At 30.6% G+C, this 19,392-nt stretch overlaps 1 protein-coding gene across 9 annotated transcripts in view; it reads right to left on the reverse strand.

The window, feature by feature from the left end:
* The window catches only part of LOC106683225 (very long chain fatty acid elongase 7), a 179,093-nt gene that overhangs the window by 140,510 nt on the left and 19,191 nt on the right, over window positions 1–19,392 (reverse strand). Inside the window, exon 1 of one of the 9 annotated variants that reach the window (XM_014424567.3) lies at window positions 1,291–1,310. The exons of 7 other annotated variants lie outside the window; for them this stretch is intronic. The gene's annotated coding sequence lies outside the window, so the exon portion shown is untranslated. Of the gene's footprint in view, window positions 1–1,290; window positions 1,311–19,392 lie in introns of those variants that run through there. One more of the 9 variants, XM_014424571.2, reaches the window with a different exon arrangement.

The following is a 19,392-nucleotide window of genomic DNA, read 5'->3' on the forward strand; positions in this document are numbered from 1 at the left end:
TATGAGGGACATGGAAGACTGTTCAGGAGGATCGATGAAGACAAGATCTGATCATCAGGTGTAGAAGTGTAGATTGAACCACTTATTGTGGTGTGAAGATTGAAGGGTCTACCCCACACAAACCGTACAACGGTGTTAACTGCTATACAGACAATGCTTAATGAAACAAGGATCTGGAGCAGGAATATAGAGGATGGATATGCCTAATCAAGGCACATCCATCTCGTTAGGAAAGCACACCACAGTATTTCAGGCTGAGGTGTTTGCAATAAATGTTTGTGCCCAGAATTTAATAAAAGAGGGAACGAGGGATAGGCTAATTACGATTTTAACGGATAGTCAGGCAGCCATTTATGCGTTGGGTAACTATGTAACCCTTTCTAAATTGGTGGAGGATTATAAGGCTTACTTAATAACTTAAGGCTAACTTAAGCTCTCTCTCCTTGGCCAACAAGGTGCGGGTAAAATGGGTGCCTGGACACAAAGGCATTAAAGGTAATGAGCGAGCGGATTACCTAGCAAGGAAAGGATCTGGGACCGCTCCTTTTACACCTGATGTGGGATTAGTCTCAAGCACGCGAAGAGGCACATCAAAATGATTGCTGAAAGCAAGGCAGGATTAATCTGGAGAAATATCAGAGGAATGGAACAATCAAAAATGTTCCTCAAGGGATCCTGCCCGAAAAGAAGTAATAGCCTTCTTAACATGGATAGGAGTATTTTAAGATGGGTGACAGGTCTATACACAGGACACTGTCAGCTGAATAAGCATTTCTATAAAGAGATTCATAGAGTCCCCTATCAGCAGAAAGGATGATGAGACTGCCTACCAAGAACACAATTCCTCATCTTCGGTAAGGATCGTATCTTGGACCCTAAACTTTGCGAGACAGTGTATCCTTGCACAGTGTCCATATTCGCAAAAGCAATTGGACCGAATTGAACAGAGGAGAGACAGAGTACGGTAGGCCCTCTGTGGCCGCGGTGCTTAAAAAAACCATGGTACACAAAAATTTTAGATATGATGCCTTACCAATTATATACAGACTATTAGGTATTTGCACCCTAAAATGTACTATGTAACGATTGTAGCATTTTAATTTTAAAACAAAAAAGTGTAAAAACTTCAATTTTAGCAGGGAAGTTTTTTTTTTTTTGTTTTGTATGTTTAGAAAAGCAGTGGGAAAGTTTCAAAAACACACCCTTTTATCCTTTTACTACAAAAATGCCTCGAAACAGCTATGATCACAAATCGAGATAAAACAAAGTCAAAAATCTGTCATTACTTACCTGACGCCATATGTTCAATGGAAATGTAGACTCTGCGCAGAGCGATACTTATTATGAACTATGACTTGACAAATATTGTCCATTTAATTTATTTGCAATCAACATATTTACATTAATATATTTGCAAGTATAATTCTCCAATGACATCCAGCACGTGATGGGATTGTTCTAAATATTATGCACGTACATTTTTTTCAAAAGCCCAGCATAAAATAAATAAAAAGTAACATTATTTGTTTATATGTTTTTAAATATATATTTATAATTATTATGATTATATATACATTTTCGAATCTCATCGTAGTTTTAAATAAATATTTTAAAAAATTAAAAATAATTTACTAACATTTTAATTCATTTTTTAATCAATATAATTCACTCGTGAACTACGAAAAATCTAAATCTTGGGCCAATTGATGTGGTCTTGTTAGCCGAAGCATACACAACGTGAATGGGGTAACTCAGCTTCACTTGACCTAGATCCACCGAGCTATCCCGGGTCTGCAGGCACATAACGACTTCTATTTCTTTCTCTGGAATAAACTGTCACGGGCCAAACTTCCAGGTGGTTATAAGACATTCAGTAAGATAAACAGGAGATCATCACTCCTATGCCCGTCTGTGTAAGATGCTCCAGCAGGCTGACAACCACAACAAGACTCGAAGGGATGGAGAAAGGGGAAGTGTGGCTTTTCATGTGAGTGGTATTTCTGGTAGTCATTCATTTAAATACCGACCTCGCGTGACGTTATTTACCGTGCTTACCTATTGCAAACACCTTAAATCAATCATTTACCAGGTCCCGATACAGCCGATAAGCTGTTGGCCAGTGTTTACCCAGAAGTATCAAAAGTGGCGGTGGTTGGCAGGGTAAAGAGAACCGTTCTGAACCAGATCCAAGCAGATGAAGACGCCCTAATATACAGTAAAGGAGAGGTTTCAAAAGAATAAATAACTAAATTTTCTGTAATATAATCTAGTGGTAGCAATATGAGAACACTCCAGTTTTTATATTGTCATTGCCGGAAGTTTTAACTCTTCAATGTGGTGTTCTCTAATAAGCGCCTGCGGGTATCTCCTCTCTTTCACATATGTAACCATAACTTCTTTTAGTATAATCTCATGGACTGTCTTCTCGGTTGTCCCAAGCATGTCTCTTTTTTAAAAAAATATCTTCATATTTCCTCTTAAGCCTCTGTCTCCAGTCCTCAGCATGATTGATTCCAACCCGTGCGGTTTCTCTGTCGATGACATTTCTACATTTTACATCCCAAATTAATTCTTCAATTTCCCCTGATATTCTTAACCTTCCCTAGCAGGTCACACTCCGCAATCACTGCAGCTTGAGGTTGGTTGTTTTGGTTCATATTCTCCAGGTTCGGAACTGCTCTTCTCACTATTCCGCAAGTGGTCTGGAGAAGAATGAAAAAAAAAAACTTTCTTTTAGACTGAAAATTACTCCGGTACCTAAAGTTCCCGGGTTGCGGCACCAGTTTAGTATCGGTGAAAGCAAAATGTCAAAAAAGAGAAGAAGAAATAAGATCTAACACGCTTGAACTGCTGTAACATACTGGCTTTATTGGGTTTAGTACATCTCTTTATATACATTCCATCAGCTCATCTAATCAGAGTTTTCATAATGTGAAAACTAAATTTTAAAAAAACGCTGAGAAGAAATGAGGTCAGGCTACAAATTCTGCATTATAAAGTAAATTATGTAATTTGCATATAAGTAAATACACTTCTAATGTAACGTAACGATAAAATTAAATTCCATTGAAGTAGGAAATGGTATTTAAAATATGGTTGTACACATAACCGCGATAATGCACTAGCCTGAATCAGCTCAACTGTGAAAGGTGTGTCTGTGGGACTGATACTTCATCCTCATAAACGAGAAAGTAGTCAGCACCCATCGGATCTTCAGCGAGCTACAGGCCATGAAATGTCGCAAGTCGAGAGCGATGAGGATGACTAAGGACTTGCCTGTTAAAGTGGCGCAGCTGAGCTTCGCGATTCTGAAGGAACATAAGAGGTCTTGTCAATGTAACAACTGCCGTTGTAATGATCGGGAGCTTAGGAATAATACTGTCATGATTAGGGACCGGATTTTTATGCAACAGCTTAGTTGGAATTTTTTTTTTTCATCATTGTCCTTATATGAAAAGTAATTATATTCATGTCAGCACAATTGGATGCAATTAAACGTATTTTAAGTTTCCATATGGTCATTTAATGAGCATTTGCTCTTAATTCCGATTATTTTTACAAATGATTGGAGGACAATATTGTTTTAGGAGTATTTTTTAATTTGATTTTTTTCCTTTTTTTTCATTTGTGCCCGACATTATCATTTATACAATTTTAGCTAACTTGTCCCATGCCAAGCTGAACCTGTTGACATACGTCACTTTTGACATATGTTTGCATATGTCTGCATTCTCTGCTTAGAATTTCTATAGGAACCCAATGAATAACTTGTTTCTAAGAAGGGTTCCTAGTGCTTTATATTTTTTAATTCCTATTGGTACTGGAAACCTACAGTTTGACCCAATACTAGATAATTATTCCACTTCTTGGAAAGCCATGTAAGGATTCACCCTCCTTCTAGACACGTCTTTTCTCCCCTCCCAGATATTTATTTCTAATTTCATAGGCTCTATAGGCACCTAATTTCCTAAATTATCTGATTCGTCATACCCCCTTCTACTTTTTACATGCTCTTCCTACCCCCTCTCCTTAAGTGTGCATACATATTTTGCAGACTCTGGCAAACGAAGTCAGAGAGAAAGACATCTGTAACCATTAAACTATATTTTGTATTTGTAAATATGTACGAATAAAGTCATTTTCATCATTACTGTTTTTTACGGTCATTATTGTTAAATCGCGAAATCCACATTCGAGTTCAAAACAATACTCCTTGGCCTTATCATTCCCGATTCAAATTTGAAAATTTTGAGGAGTAAATGACACAAATAAGGTATTTAAAAATTGCCTTGGAATGAGTTTGCGATCAGTTTGATTAAAAATGCCGATGAGATTAAGAGTTACGTTAGTGGACCTAAATATAGCATCAGAAATGTCAAAAGAATGTTGAGCTAAAATAATAGATAATAAAAACAAATTTTTAATGCTGATGACTTTTTGTAGTGAAGGTGTAATAAAATAAAATATTAAAAAATAATTTAATTATCGTTTGTACCTGAAACTACTTTGACAACGTTGTGATTTTAAATTATTTAATATTCCTGCTTTCAAAATTAATTTCTGTTTTCATTTTCATATATATAATCAGATAAAGTTTTAATCGTGAAAAAATTTGTAATCCTCATTTTCAACGGAAATAACGGATAGTTTTAAAGTGCTCTGGGTTCATATAACCAAGTCCTCGAAAATGGTTTGTGTTTCTGTGCATCGTATAAAAGTCAGGTTCAAAAACGAAAAGTTATATGAAACAGGAATTATTAATTTAAGGTAGAGGTATGCCTGATATGTGACAGTAAATTATTCATTAAAATCGAACTAATGGAAATGCCATTTACTTTCATCTACTTTACACTTTTTAAACATTTTCTCCAAAACAGCTCTAACGATTTTAATAAAACTCACCATATCTATGTATATTAGGTGTTAGTGCCCACATTAGTGTTAATGGCCACTTATCATGTTCTTTGAAATATTCTTATTGAAATAGTTTTACAGGATTACAATCCTGAACCTTTCTTTCAAAGTACATTTAATTCTGTTTATTCAAGGTAATATTAACATTTCATTGTTAGCTGTAAAAAACATTATAATAAAACATAAATATAGATTATGAAATAATATTGTATGAAAAGAGAAAATAAATGTTTTTATGTTTACATGGCTGGTATGACAGTTTCTAATTTCATTTACCTAAATATGAAAGTATTACCATCTTGACAAATTAAAAAATTTCTATTTTGAATTTTGAAATGTGCAAACATTGATTTTAATTCAGAGTAGAATGGCAAGTGAAAGGTATGAAAATAGAGATAAAGAAGTTTTAAATTCCCTTTTTTTTTTCTTTTTTTTAACGGTTCTATACCGCCTACCTTACAATATAGAAAGAATAGCAATGAAACACAGTTTTAAATATCAAACGAAAAAACAAATAAATAAGACTTTAGTCTAATCCTCTTATAATAAAATGGTTTAAACACAATTTTCAACACTCATACACAATTACTGTAAATATATAAATAATGAACGGTTTTATTCATAGTGAAAACCTAACTTCATTTCCTTTTTTTGTTTAAATTTGGTAGTTGGTGTATTATTATTATTTATTACAAAATTATAAAAGAAGGAATATTAATGTATATTTTCAATTTTCACTAACTTATATATTTTAACAGCATAGAGCAATGTATATATATATACTTCTATGCCGGTAAGCAATAATTTACGATCATTACGAGCAGCGCAATACTGCCTTCTAGTTAAGTTTGATATTTATCTTTCTGATAGTCGTCATTCCAATGAATGTAATCAACACGGAATAAGAGTAAGTTGTCACGTTCATTTAAACATTTAATTTGCGATATCTATAAGTCTAGATGTCTATTTAGGAACCGATTTTCGTGCTGTTTTGTAATTGGCGTAATGATATGTATGAATTGCTACCTTACGAAATTTCTCACAACGTTGGTTTTCAGAGCGTAAAATTATCTCAGTATGAGTGGCAAAATCCTCAGTGGTAAGAATAATTTACCATATTACTCTAAGATTTGTAGTGAGTGAGCAAGAATTTTCAAAAACAAAAAAAAAATTCTAGTTTTGGCGATTGGCGCCTTCAATACTCATTACTGGTATAAAATATTTTTAAAATTATATTTCTCTAATTATACATCATGGAAAATATTTATTTCCTTTTAAAGCGGAGAAGAAATGGTTACAAAACCGAATTAACTTTCAAAAGAAACTTCATTCACCATGAAAAATATAAGTAAATCGAGTTTTAAACAACAAATATATACATTTAAATTATTAAGCCTGAATTTCCCTTTTATAATTATTGTATTTTATGTTTAAATTATAATTCATTGACAGAATTCCGTGTAATACGAGAACTGCCACTTATGAGTGAAATCCATTCCATCACTCAAGATCTCAAAGAGTTGTTGTGATATAATTTTCGCTTCATTCCATATAAGAAGGAAAGTTATATAACCACTAATAGAACTTTTATGATGCTACTGGTTCATTACATTTATTCCCTACTAGTGGTGATCTGTATTCAATGATTCCCTTGCTTTCCAACCAGCTTACATTATTACCAATGACTAAATATCCAGTACAGAGTTATATGTTCGTTCTGTTCATGGCTATTTGATGAGAAATAAAAGACAGAAAGCTAATAAAATGTTAGTTTGAAAAGGCTCTTTGAAAGATAAATTGTAAAAAAAAAAAAATTAAAATTAAAATATACTTTTCATCTGCTGTTCGTCATAAATAAATTAGATATTACATCTTAAAGTCTCAAAACGAACAAGAGACAGTTCTAGTAAATAAATAATTTACTTTTCCGTCACTAAAAAAGAAAGTTCACTTACCTGTTCATATAAACTACACAATTCATTAAGGGAAATTATTGTGCTTAATTTCGAATCTGAGTCTGTAACAGAAATATACGTTTTAAGGTGTTAATATTACTAATTCTCGCTAAAATAGTCCAAGACTCCGAGAAAAAACATTAAGTTATTGATAATAGAAATTTATTACTCTCAATAAAGTTAAGAGTGAAGGGAATGGGAAATGGCAGCTGCTCCAGAAATTACAAAATACTCATTTTCGTGTTATTTTAAGTGAAAACATATTCGGTCAGAAAATGGTTAGATAAATATGAATACAGTACAATACATATAACTTAAAATTCAGTATAACAGTATTTAAATTGCATGAACCAGAAAGTTTATTTTATTCAGGAAAAAAATAATTTATTACTTAAAAGTACTTAACATTCTTCAACTTATGACACTAAATAGAATACCTTTTAATCAACAGTAAATTTGTTAAACTACGAGTCCTAATAAATGTTTTTTATGTTCAGCTGTTGCCTAAGGCAGTTTTTTAAATTGCACCTTTTTATCTAAATAATGAAAAATCAAATATAAGAAGATGGTCAGGGTTCCAGTAAACAAAAAAAATAGTTTAAACTACTTGTTCATTTTTTGACCGTAACCTTGACCATCTTATATTCAAGTTTTACGGTCAACTATATATATGATTGGCAGAGTCATCGATTTGGATTCTAAAGTCCATGTTGTTTTCATTTAATTAATACTAATTTCGGGGTAAAATAACTTTTTTTTTTACAAACTCTTGTTTGGCCAGAACTTGTTATTTCAGACCAGCTTATAATACGTTAACACGTTTTCTTTATCATCGGATTGATGTCTTAACTATTATTCATAAATTTTATAATTAATATATAACCTATCTGACTGTACCACATGGATTTTTATTAATAATAGAAAAAGGCTGAAAAGGGATAGCATAAGATATTTGTGGAAAAAGAAATATATTATTTATATTGGATGGAGTGGGCTCTTAAATCTTAAGGTACTCAATATAACAACCATTTAAAGTGGTAAAAATTTGGCAAAATTACTTATTCCTTTAAGCTTCAGCTTTCCAACAATATATTATACCTCTACATTACTAAAATTATTTCCAGAGATTTGTTCTCAATCTAGGAAAATAGTTCTCCTTCCTTTAAATGTCAAATTCTTTCATAATTTATATTTAACCATATTTTATAACTACTAACAATAAGAGATTTGGTTATTCAAACTCAAAAGAATCCAAAATACGTATTTCAGTTAAATCTTGTGTTCCAAAATTTTCACGATCACAATACTTCCCCTTAAATTACTTACTAATACTTCATATATGGGTAGTTGAATTTTTTTTTAAATTGATACATTTATTTATTGATAGACATTACAATCTGCCACACAGTTGTGGGCAATAGGTAATAGCGATGAATGATCTCATACATACTAAAATAAATTAATAAAATAGAATAAATTAAAAAAAAAAACTTAAAATAAATACAAACAAAAGAATAGACAAGATGAACATAATCACTATCTGTATGAAAAACAAATAAATAAAATAACATAATAATAAAATAATATATACAATATTTACACAATCGACCTGAGGATCCCTGAGCCCACTCTATCCCCCACGTGTGAGGGGTAGAGCAGAGATCAAAAGAGTTGAAATTAGACATTGAATTATTGCTGGGGGCACGTAATGAAAGCATCGGGTAGATTTTGAGTGTAGAAGGATTAGCAATAGGTCCATAATTTAGTATGATTAATAAGTTTTTTGGTTTAGTTTTATCCAACAAACAACGCTCTATTTAATTTCAATGAAGTATATAAAATTAGGAAAACTGCAAATTATAGTATGGTAATGCATTTATCCCTGAATTACTGAATATTAATAAATTTTTAATATAATACTAATGTTTAATAGAAATTTTTTTAAAAAAATGTCTAGAATGAGATATATTTGTGATTTTCGTTTTTATAAATTAAATATATGTTATGATGCAACTGCAGAAATACGCAACAGTTTCTCATGGTTAATTTGATTAACGGTCATTACGATAAAATGTCTAGAAAAGATTGTTACTCAACGATTCATCCTTGGAAATTATTATTTAATAAAATAATTTGTTTTGTTTTTCATACTTTATGCTAAAATTTAACATAGAGAAATGAACGACACTTTCTGAAGGTTCATATGAAATAAAAAAAATAATTCTTTGACTATTATAACCGCATCACAAAAAATCTCATGCATCAATTATGATTCATGAGGGTAGTTATTGTAAAATTGCTCACATAACATTTCAATACATGTTGTGAAAATATCCTTTTCGAAAGATAATATGCTTGATATATACGAATTAGCAAGTCATGATTTCTAATTTGAGAAATCGTTGTTGAGGTAAAAAGAAGCAGTGTCAGACTGAAACTTATGACTGACAGATGGTCGATGAGGACTTGATGGATTGACAATTATCAGTCTATAGAGTGTTGTTTCGGAAAATTCAAATATACATTTTGAAAAACGTCCATATAATTTATGTTAAAATATTTATGTCATCATCTATCAATTACTAATTAAATGAAATAAAAATCATTATGTATTATTAGAATTGTTAGCTACCTACAGTAATTTGAACCAACTATAAGCAATAATTTGCACAATTTGCTTTGTTGACTTTTCAAGATGATCTGAAGTCTTGAATGACTTTAAAAAACTAATATATATTATTTTCAAAGAATGAATTTTATTAACGAAGTATTTATGTTATTCATCAACATATAAACTTCTTTTTAAGTTTATAAAATAAATTTACAAGATTGTATTCCAAGATCAAATTTAAAATTTTTCCCCTCCTGATTTTGATCAAAGTTATGTAATAGATAAACCTGATAATAGTGATCAAGATGTAATCTGTTTATAATGGTTCATTAGTTACCGTAATTGCTTATAAGAAAAAAAAAAGCCCAACGTTTCTACTTTAATGGACATGCTTTACTTTTGATCCTTTTATTTATTATTAAAGAAATAATCGTCACTCTATAATTTAAAAAATAAAAATCTAAAGCTACCGCGCTGAAGTCACACAGACCTATGGTTATAGTAGTAGGTTTTTTTGTTGTTTTTTTTTCGATCCTTCTAAAACAGAATAAAAACAATTGCTTATATAACGTCGATAATATCAATAAAATAGTCCAATTATGTTTTCAAGATATTATTTACTCACATACATAATAAGAATGGACTTAATGATTTCTTTTCTTAGTATTTTCATGATCGGAAATCAGAAACAAGAACATATAAAATAGTCTAAAAAATATAATTTACTAACAGTCTCAGTCTAACTCCCAAACCTGGGTATTCTGAATGTTGAAGTCTCATAAAATAAAATGACTTTTTGTTCAGCTAAAATGTCAATGATTGGCGTTTTTGAGATTAAAAAAAGAATAAAGTATGAATTCTATTAATATTTTTATATTAAGTTATGAAAATTGATCCAAATGAAAAATTTTTATGTGAGCCAATGGACGAGCCATGGACATAAAATTTCTATTTTTGGGAGAAGAGTTCTAATATGTTTTTTTTAGAAATAACGTAAATATGAATGGTTATACATTAAAATAGGGTACTAACTTTATGATAATTAGAATGAAGATTTTCAAAGATTTTATTTGTCTCTATAATTATATATTTTTTAATAAATACTACTCTACTATCCAGCAATGTCATCGTGTGGTGAACGTAGTCTCGTCTTCTCTGGAGCGCGGAATACACTGCCCGGGACTCTTTTTCAATGTAGAACAGGCTTTTGATCGAGTCTGGCACCCGGGACTGCTTTACAAACTCCGTAAATTCCTACCTCCTACATACTTTCTCATCATTCGTTCCTTTCTCATTAATAGATTATTATTAAACCGCAATGGTTCCTATTCATCCCTCTATTCTCAGTCCACTGGTGTTCCTCAAGGTAGTCTTGGTCCCATCCTCTGCACCGTCTATACAGCTGACATTCCAACCAATCCTAACACTATACTCACCACGTATGCCGATGACACATGTGTGCTTACTGTTAATAATAACCCATTAATTGATCCCAAAATCTCTAATTTCATATTACAGCCCTCGAAGAATGGTGTCGTAAATGGAGGATTAAGATAAATTCCAACAAATCCCATGAAATCACCTTTACCCATCGTCGTAAACCTACTGACTGCCCCACAGTTTCATTTAATTATGTTACTCTTACCCCTGTCGAACAGATCCTTGGACTACATTTGGACAAAAGATTAACCTGGAATCCTCACACAAGACTGAAAAGACAGGAAACTGCACGTCGATTTCGACTATTACAGTACTTACTAGACAAACGGTCTAAACTTCCAACACATTACAAAAGACTGATCTACATGACTGTAATAAAGCCAATCTGGACATATGGAGTTGGGCTTTGGGGCTCCACTACACCTTCGAATTCCTCTCGTATTCAATCCTTACAATCCAAAATCCTTCGTAAAATCCTCAATGCTCCTTAATTTTTCACAAATAAAATCATACATAAAGACCTTAATGTTCCCTTTGTAACCGATCTACCCCGAACCAGATCTCACGCCTTCCATTATAAACTCCCTAACCACTCAAACCCCCTATTTTCTAACCTTGCATCCTCTTCCATTCCTAACAATCCTCCGAGACGCCTGAAAAGAAGATGGCCACGAGACCAGCTAATGTAAAATGTCATTAGAGTGCTAGTATCAATGAGTAGATTCTTTACACGCCTGTAACACTCCAATTTAACTTAGATCAGATTTACTAAATGTATTATAATGTACAGTTGTAAATAGCAATAAATAAAGATTTAAAAAAAAACTAATAAAATAAATACTAGATCCTATCCTCAGAACATTTTAAAGTATTATTCCTATTATCTGTATCTCTAGATTATTTTTCAGATAATATATTATTGTATGTGATAATATTTGAAGTCTTTTTTTTTTTTCAGTTGTAACAACAGCCTAAGGTAATATAAAGATTTTATTCGAAGAAGAATGAAGTTTTCTCATAAATAAATTTTATTGTCTTGTTTTATTATTTTCGATGATGAATCTTTATAAATGGCCGTGAAAAAAAATATTCTCTCCTTAATTTGAGTTTTTGTTTCAAAATATATACAATCCAAAAATTTATTTAAAATGAGACACCCATTCGCTGTTCTCGCCCTAAGCCTACAGAAATGTTTATAATTATGGCACTAAAGTCAATTCGCCACTCAACACAATGATCTTTGGAACCCGCCGTTACCATGCGCCATTGTGCTTAAAAATAGTGGACGATTGTTTTAATTGAAAAATATGACTAAAAATCATTCTAATATCTTAGGCAACAATGATAATAGAGGAAAAATGTTAAGTATTTAGAATCTCCTATCCAAAACCTTAAAAAATAAGCTTTTAAAACTTTTAATATTGCATTTTGGTAACTGATCAATAAATTATTCATGTTAATAATAATCAACTCATAAAATAAGTAATGAATTTAAATGATTAACTATTGCAAAATAATTAAAGAGTTTGACTAAAACAGGGAGATAACTAAGCAATAAGAGGGTAATATTAAGCCAGAAGTAGTTGTAAGTACCCGTATGTGTTTGTCGACGGTTTTTCTCATTAACTGAAATTTTAAATTAAAAAAAATGTTTTCAATATTTTTCTTCCATAGTTATTCAATTAAAGAAGAGTTTATTTACACAATTATTCATTGGAATATGTTATGTTTATTAAAATTAAAAAAAATAAAGGAATTATGGAACTTTTACGCCTACATATATTTCTATCCTCTACCAAAACTGTGTAAGTATATAAAGGGAGGCTCAAATCAATAGTTTGAATCAAAATTATGATTTTATAACTACCTAAAAAGTATAAATACATAAAAAAAAAATTAGTGGGCGCATTACACAACTTTCTCTTTTCCACTCTACTTAGAGATCAAATTAATTATTGCAAGATTCAAAATAAAAAAATTCTTCAGCAATAAGCATATCAAAACACCCCCTTCCAATATATTTTATATATAAGAAAGTGAAAGGCAAATCAAATAATTATCATAAAGGCCATGGTTTTTAATTCGGTATCTATGTCCTGTCAGACTATTTCAGTGATGATATGACTTAGCTGAAATTAAAGATCACATAATTTTAGCTTGATTTAAAGAGTTTAATGATAATCGTTAGAGCTGTTTCTGAGGCGGAAAAAATGCGTATAATCCATTATATAAAATAGACAAACTCCAGTAAATCCATTTTTGCAAAAAAGTTGCTGAAAGATACCAAGCACATACATCTACCTTAAATTCATAATATTAGGTCCACAGAATGTGTTCGTCTTAGAGCATGACTTTTCCCATGAATACAGAATATTTTATAAGACTTGGTTATTCGGACTCGGAGGACCTTAAAACGTGAATTTCCGATTGAAAAATGAGATTTTAAATGTTTCATAACCGTAATACTTATATTTCATATATATGAATGAAATGAAAATCTCTGTCTTTTTTTTCTAACCTCCAATCAGTTATTCTTTTCTTAACCAATAAAATACAAAATCGATCCTAAGCGAGTTCCTTAGTTATATGTTTAATAATATAATATTTTGACAACGTTAAATTTATCAGTCTCGATGAGTTTCTAATTAAATTACTATTTTTCATGTTTTTTTTTTATTCTTCCAATTGAGAGAAATTATAATATAATCGGACCTCTGGCCTCAATTGGAAGAAATTAAAACAAAATGAAAATATTTTTAATGATGTTATTTCCTTGTGAGCGAGATGACCTAGTCCATTGCCCAAGTTTTGTCGGTTTCACTGCCCTGTCAAGTCATCATATAGGGGCCCGACTTATTCGAGATAATAATGGAGGCAATTTTGTAGCCGTGGTGTCCATTCACTAAATGATGGAGAATATAGTTTCGGATTCATTTTTAAAAATATGGTCCCAAATTTTTATAATATATTAATTATTGCATACCAGAGCCTGATTCAATGGCACAGAAAGTATGTATAAATTTTGACATGCATTGCGTAAGAGAAAAGGAATTTACCAATGGGGAATCGTCTGGGTTTGAAATATTGAATAGGAAAGAACAGAATTTTTTTTCAGAAAGAACAGAAGAGTGAATATAGAGAGGGGAAAAAATAAAAAATTATAATAAGCATTTTCCAAGGCCCTTTTGAGGATTATTACGTTTTTTACTAGCAAATGTACTGAGTAAATGTCGAGATCATAGAGTAATTAATATGGTGTTCCTCATACATGGAGGATCCTTTGCTATCATACTTTAAATATTAAACTGGATTTTATTGTATTGTAGATTCTTCAGAATAGGAGTAGTTCCTAAGGTTAATGAGAATGATGCTACAAACTTCCCTCAAATTATATCATATTTCCTTTTTTTTATTTCTTGATTTATGTTAATGTTAATTAGAATATCAGATCATTAAACTTTGTTATTTCCTTTTTTTTTTCCAGAAATTCATTGTAGGAAGTAATATAAGATTTGGATCTTATCACATTGAAAAATTAAGGGCAACGGGAAAGTGTTTTAAAAAATTCCAATATTTATAGGTATCAATCATTCTCAAGAGATGCATTGAGCCGAAGCATACTGTTATGGACATGAATAAAAGATTTAATAAATTAAATTTATTTAAATTTGTTCTTTTTTTATTGTAACACAATTAGATTACATATTATGATATTTGACAATATTTTACTTCTTCGGGAAAATGCTCAATGTTTGGAAAGCTGCATCATGAGAAGTAATAGTCGAACAGATCTCTCAAAAAATGTGCAAGCCATCTGTCACCAGCATAATGTTCAATATATTTAGTAAAAATTGAAAAAAGTGCACTAATTTTGCTTTAAATCAGTAATATAGTTTTATTTTCGACAAATACAATATTTATCACGTAAAACCAGTTTTCTATTATTAGTTACGAGGTTCAAATCAAAATTTGACTTTGAATTGTAATTGATTTAATTGTTTTTATTATTTAAAATTATAATTTAACTAATCCAAAAGAAACTTGTCATAGAATGTTTTAGCAATGATTTACTTTCTCTGATCTATGCAATCATTATGTAAGGAAGTAATGGTTTATAAGATTTTTTAAATTGGGCTTACATGTAGTCTAATCGATCTTTCCTTTCCAAATGTACATAACACAAATTCAATAAATGATTATGTTACACATTGTGCATTATGTCATAATAAATCAATAATTTACTCTTTAGTAGTTTTAACAGTGAATACATTTCATGTAGGTATAATTTATATATTTAAATAATTATATTTCATATAAGGACTGCTACTAACTCAAAAGACACTGGTTTAATCCCGCTATGGAAGATATTATCTTTATTATCACTGTTTCACAATAGCCGTGAGTCGGCCCTACGGGTTCAGGAGTCCTTCTGGGTCTCCAGGGGTCATTAAGTGGGTACCCTAAATTGGGTAAAAATCAGGTGGTCGAGAGCGTGATTCTGACAAAATCACTTCCTTACACAACCGTTTGTCTAACAATTTCAGATTACCTAGTTAAAGATTAGAAATTTTGTAATTGTTAGAGGTTGCTTAGATTCACCAATTTTTTAGACCACTTGAATCATCAACGGTATATATTTGTGAAACTACTCACTAACATTATATAGTTAACGAAAACCTGGATGATGTTATATTTTTCATATTTGCCTGAATTTAAATACGGTTTTATAAAAATATAAAGAATAAATTATTTATCATCAGATATTCTCATAACATTTTAAAAAAGTGATTGCGTCAACTAATGATCAGTGACAAATAATGATTAACAACTACAATTTAGTATTTTTTTAAATAATTAAGACAGTCAAGTAAGATCTCATAAGTAGATCGTATGATTTAGTTCTAGTCTCAAACTGGCCATGCGTAAATCTTACTGTCACTTTCATGCAAATGTAGGCAGTGAGCGAGGTTTGTGAATGGCCAAAATATTTCATTCATGCTATTATATTTTCCTCCTAGTAATTTATTTATGCGCACAGTTCACAGATTTGTTTATATTACTGCATTAGTATACACTACGCTCTGACCTCCTTCCCCTTACATATATGTAGATATTCTTTAACTTATGCTTGCTGAATTAGGAGTTCTATTATTTAATACCATTTGGTAACCTTGATTGCGGATATGAGTCAATATTAATTTCAATGGAGAATTGAAACAATAGATTTATCAACAGCATCCTCTAACGCTCTCAATATATTTATAATTAAGAATATTTAATTATTCCGTTATGCACTAATAATCCCGAGTTAGCGTTTTATTCTGATGCTTGACGAAATAACCTCTTGGACGCCATTCAATTCCACTCCCGACGAAGAGAAATCAATTTACCGTTTGTCAGATACAAGAAATTCTTCTTGTTCTAAGGACAATATATCGCAAAATACTTTTTCTTATCATTATTATTGAAAGTTCTATCTTTTGGAGATATACGACGATAAGATCATAAGAAACAAAATTTAGTGTTATGTCTTTGGGTAGTTTATATCTCAAAATGCCAAATAAGAGCAAAATAATTTTAATTAAGCACCCCTTTGTTAACACATAAATTCATTAATTTATATACAATTTTACTAAAAAAGAGATATCTTCAAATTTACTTCACAGATATCCAAAATGATTTCTTACACAGTATTGCTCGACAGATTGCAATAGCAACACATCCAAAGTTTATTTTTGGTCATAAGAAAAAGAAAACATAATTCTCTTCATAAGTTTTATTTCAATCATTCATTACTAAATTTTGTAATTACACAAATAGACAGTTACTAATACATACAAAATATTCGTTACTGAATTTTTTAAAAGTTTAAATATTATTATGATCTATTTATAGAAGTATTTCATTCATTAATTCAATTTTTGTAATTCATTACAAAATATTTTAACAGTCTATATATTGTTATTATTCTATAATTAGTTGCTTTTTTTTAATTTACCTATATTTTACCTTTATTTTGTATTTCAGCTTTATTATATAAATTTAATCTTTAGTTTTATATCTAGAAAGAATTTCAAATTTGTAGTTTCTGCTAATAAGGCGTTACAGCCTCCACAAGGCCCCAATAATTAAATGTCCATCGCCATTTGTCCACAATTCAATAAGGCCAAATATTAAACTAATAGACTGCTAATATTACTATTAAAGGAATAAACAATTCCAAGTTCGTTGCAGAAGTCATTAATTTCTCTTCATTCACAAATGTCCTTGAAAAATGTTTTCGTATTGAAAAAAAAAATTCAATTTATCTGTTTAATGAAAATTTAGATGGCAGTGTACGACAATGTTTAATTAATTTTTGCATAAAGCTATTATGAAAATGAAGTAACAGTAACCTAATCGACAATGACGTTATTTGTGTTTGTGTGTTGGATGCTACAGGAAGATGCTAGTGATGTTTATAAAATTAATCAAAAACCGTCTGCCAAGAGGAAAGGTCAATAAAGCTTCCTCGTTATTTCTATTGGGTAATAAGTTTTTACTTCCTAAATCTTTTAAAATATATATCTGTCACAGTAAATAAAAATGTATTGTCTCAACTTAAGTAGGTTAATTAATTAGTTATTGAAGTAGTTAGGTAGTTTCTTAAGCACCTATATTTAGAATTTCTCACTGTATGTACTCAAATTTGTATAATAAGGGGAAAGAGTCTGCATATCAACTTACATACAATACAAGTAAGAGAAAAATGAAAAAAATAACAATGTAATATACGTCTGGACCTTTTTTTAACTTCTTACAGAAAAGATGCAACGTCACTCCTTCCGACAAAGAAGACTATAAATCCAAATTAGGCTGGGTAGAAGAGGCGTTCCCAGCTAAAGCTACCGGTTAGAGGGAATAAAGCAGATATCCCTTACATGGTATTTATTTATTTATAAGTTTACTGACTCTACGTTCATGGGTGTAATGGTCTTAAGTGCTGAGATAGCCATAGTGATGCATTATGCCAAAGGAAGTGATGAGTTTGGTTTCTGCCGAAAAATTGTGGAAAATTCAGATTGTATAATACACTTGTATGTGGGAAGGTTTGTCTGCAGAAATAGATGAATATAATTCATAGCCAGTATTTATCTTATGAATGATAGAGAAGATACTGCTTCAGTCATGTTGCTTCAATATCAAATACTGAGCAAGGGACTATTTCTGAGTCGGACTTCGGGGTCCGGGGACGAGCATAGCCATACACAAAAGACCCGTTATGTATTTCAGAATTAGCAAATCGATCGACAATAATGTCGAAAATACAGGGATTCACAAAGTATGCACATATAGATACATACAAATATAATTTTCAAATCTTCAAATCCAGTAAACTGCATAACTACATTCACTCTTAATTAGTTCAAAGAAAAAAAATTTAAATATAATTTTTATGTAACTGATTTGGTCCGAACCAGATATGATTCCTTCCATTATAACCTCCCTAACCACCCAAACCGACTAGTTTCTAACCTTGCTTCCTCTTCCATTCCTGACAATCCTCCGAGGCACCTAAAAAGAAGATGGCCACAAGACCAGTAATATAAAACGTCAGTGAGTGCTACCAATGGGTAGTTTCTCTACGCCTGTATCACTCCATTTTAACTGAGACGAAATTTACTAAATGTATTATAATGTGCAGTTGTTAATTACAATAAATAAATAAAAAATATACATATATATAATTGTAATGTGAACAACGCTTGATTCAACAACGAAGTGTTTGCCAACCGGTGTTTATAATAGAATAACGTGTAAAAAGTGAATATTAAAAAAAAATAATAAAATTTTAACGCCCTGTCTCCTTGTTAGGACAAAATTTGCCAGATAAACATTCCATTCTCTATTATACTGCTTTATACATTTCATATTTAAGATTTATAAATAAGTTTTTTTTTGAACATGAAAATTACAAATTTACGATTTGTGAAAAAAAAATTAACATACTAGAAAAGATAGCCAATCTGAGGGATGACATATCATTTAAATACAGAGCTACACCCCCTCCTCAAAATATTAAACTTTAGAATAAATCCTTTCTAGAAAAAATATTTTTCAAAAATTAATACCCCACAGACATGAGCAACGCCTTTGAGGATATTACCATAAATATTAATAAAGTATATATTTGTAAAAACATTACACCACTGTAACCTCTTCTTCGTCCCTTACGGGATACATTGTCATAGATTAGTATGAGTCATAGATGTCAATACTATTTAATTGATTTAATAAAGAATTTCAAATAATTAAAATTAACAAATTAATTTATTAAAAGCAAAAATATAAATTTCAGGTAAGTTTACCTCAAGATACATGGCACTGTCTACATTTACAATCATTAAAAAGATGCCATTTCCACTTGCTTCTAAGTTAATCATGTAAAAATTTATAAAAAAATATATTATTTATTCTTTCTGCACAAAGAGT

Source organism: Halyomorpha halys, unplaced genomic scaffold, assembly GCF_000696795.3.
Source record: "Halyomorpha halys isolate HHAL.00 unplaced genomic scaffold, Hhal_1.1 Scaffold473.1, whole genome shotgun sequence".
Lineage (NCBI taxonomy): Eukaryota > Metazoa > Arthropoda > Insecta > Hemiptera > Pentatomidae > Halyomorpha > Halyomorpha halys.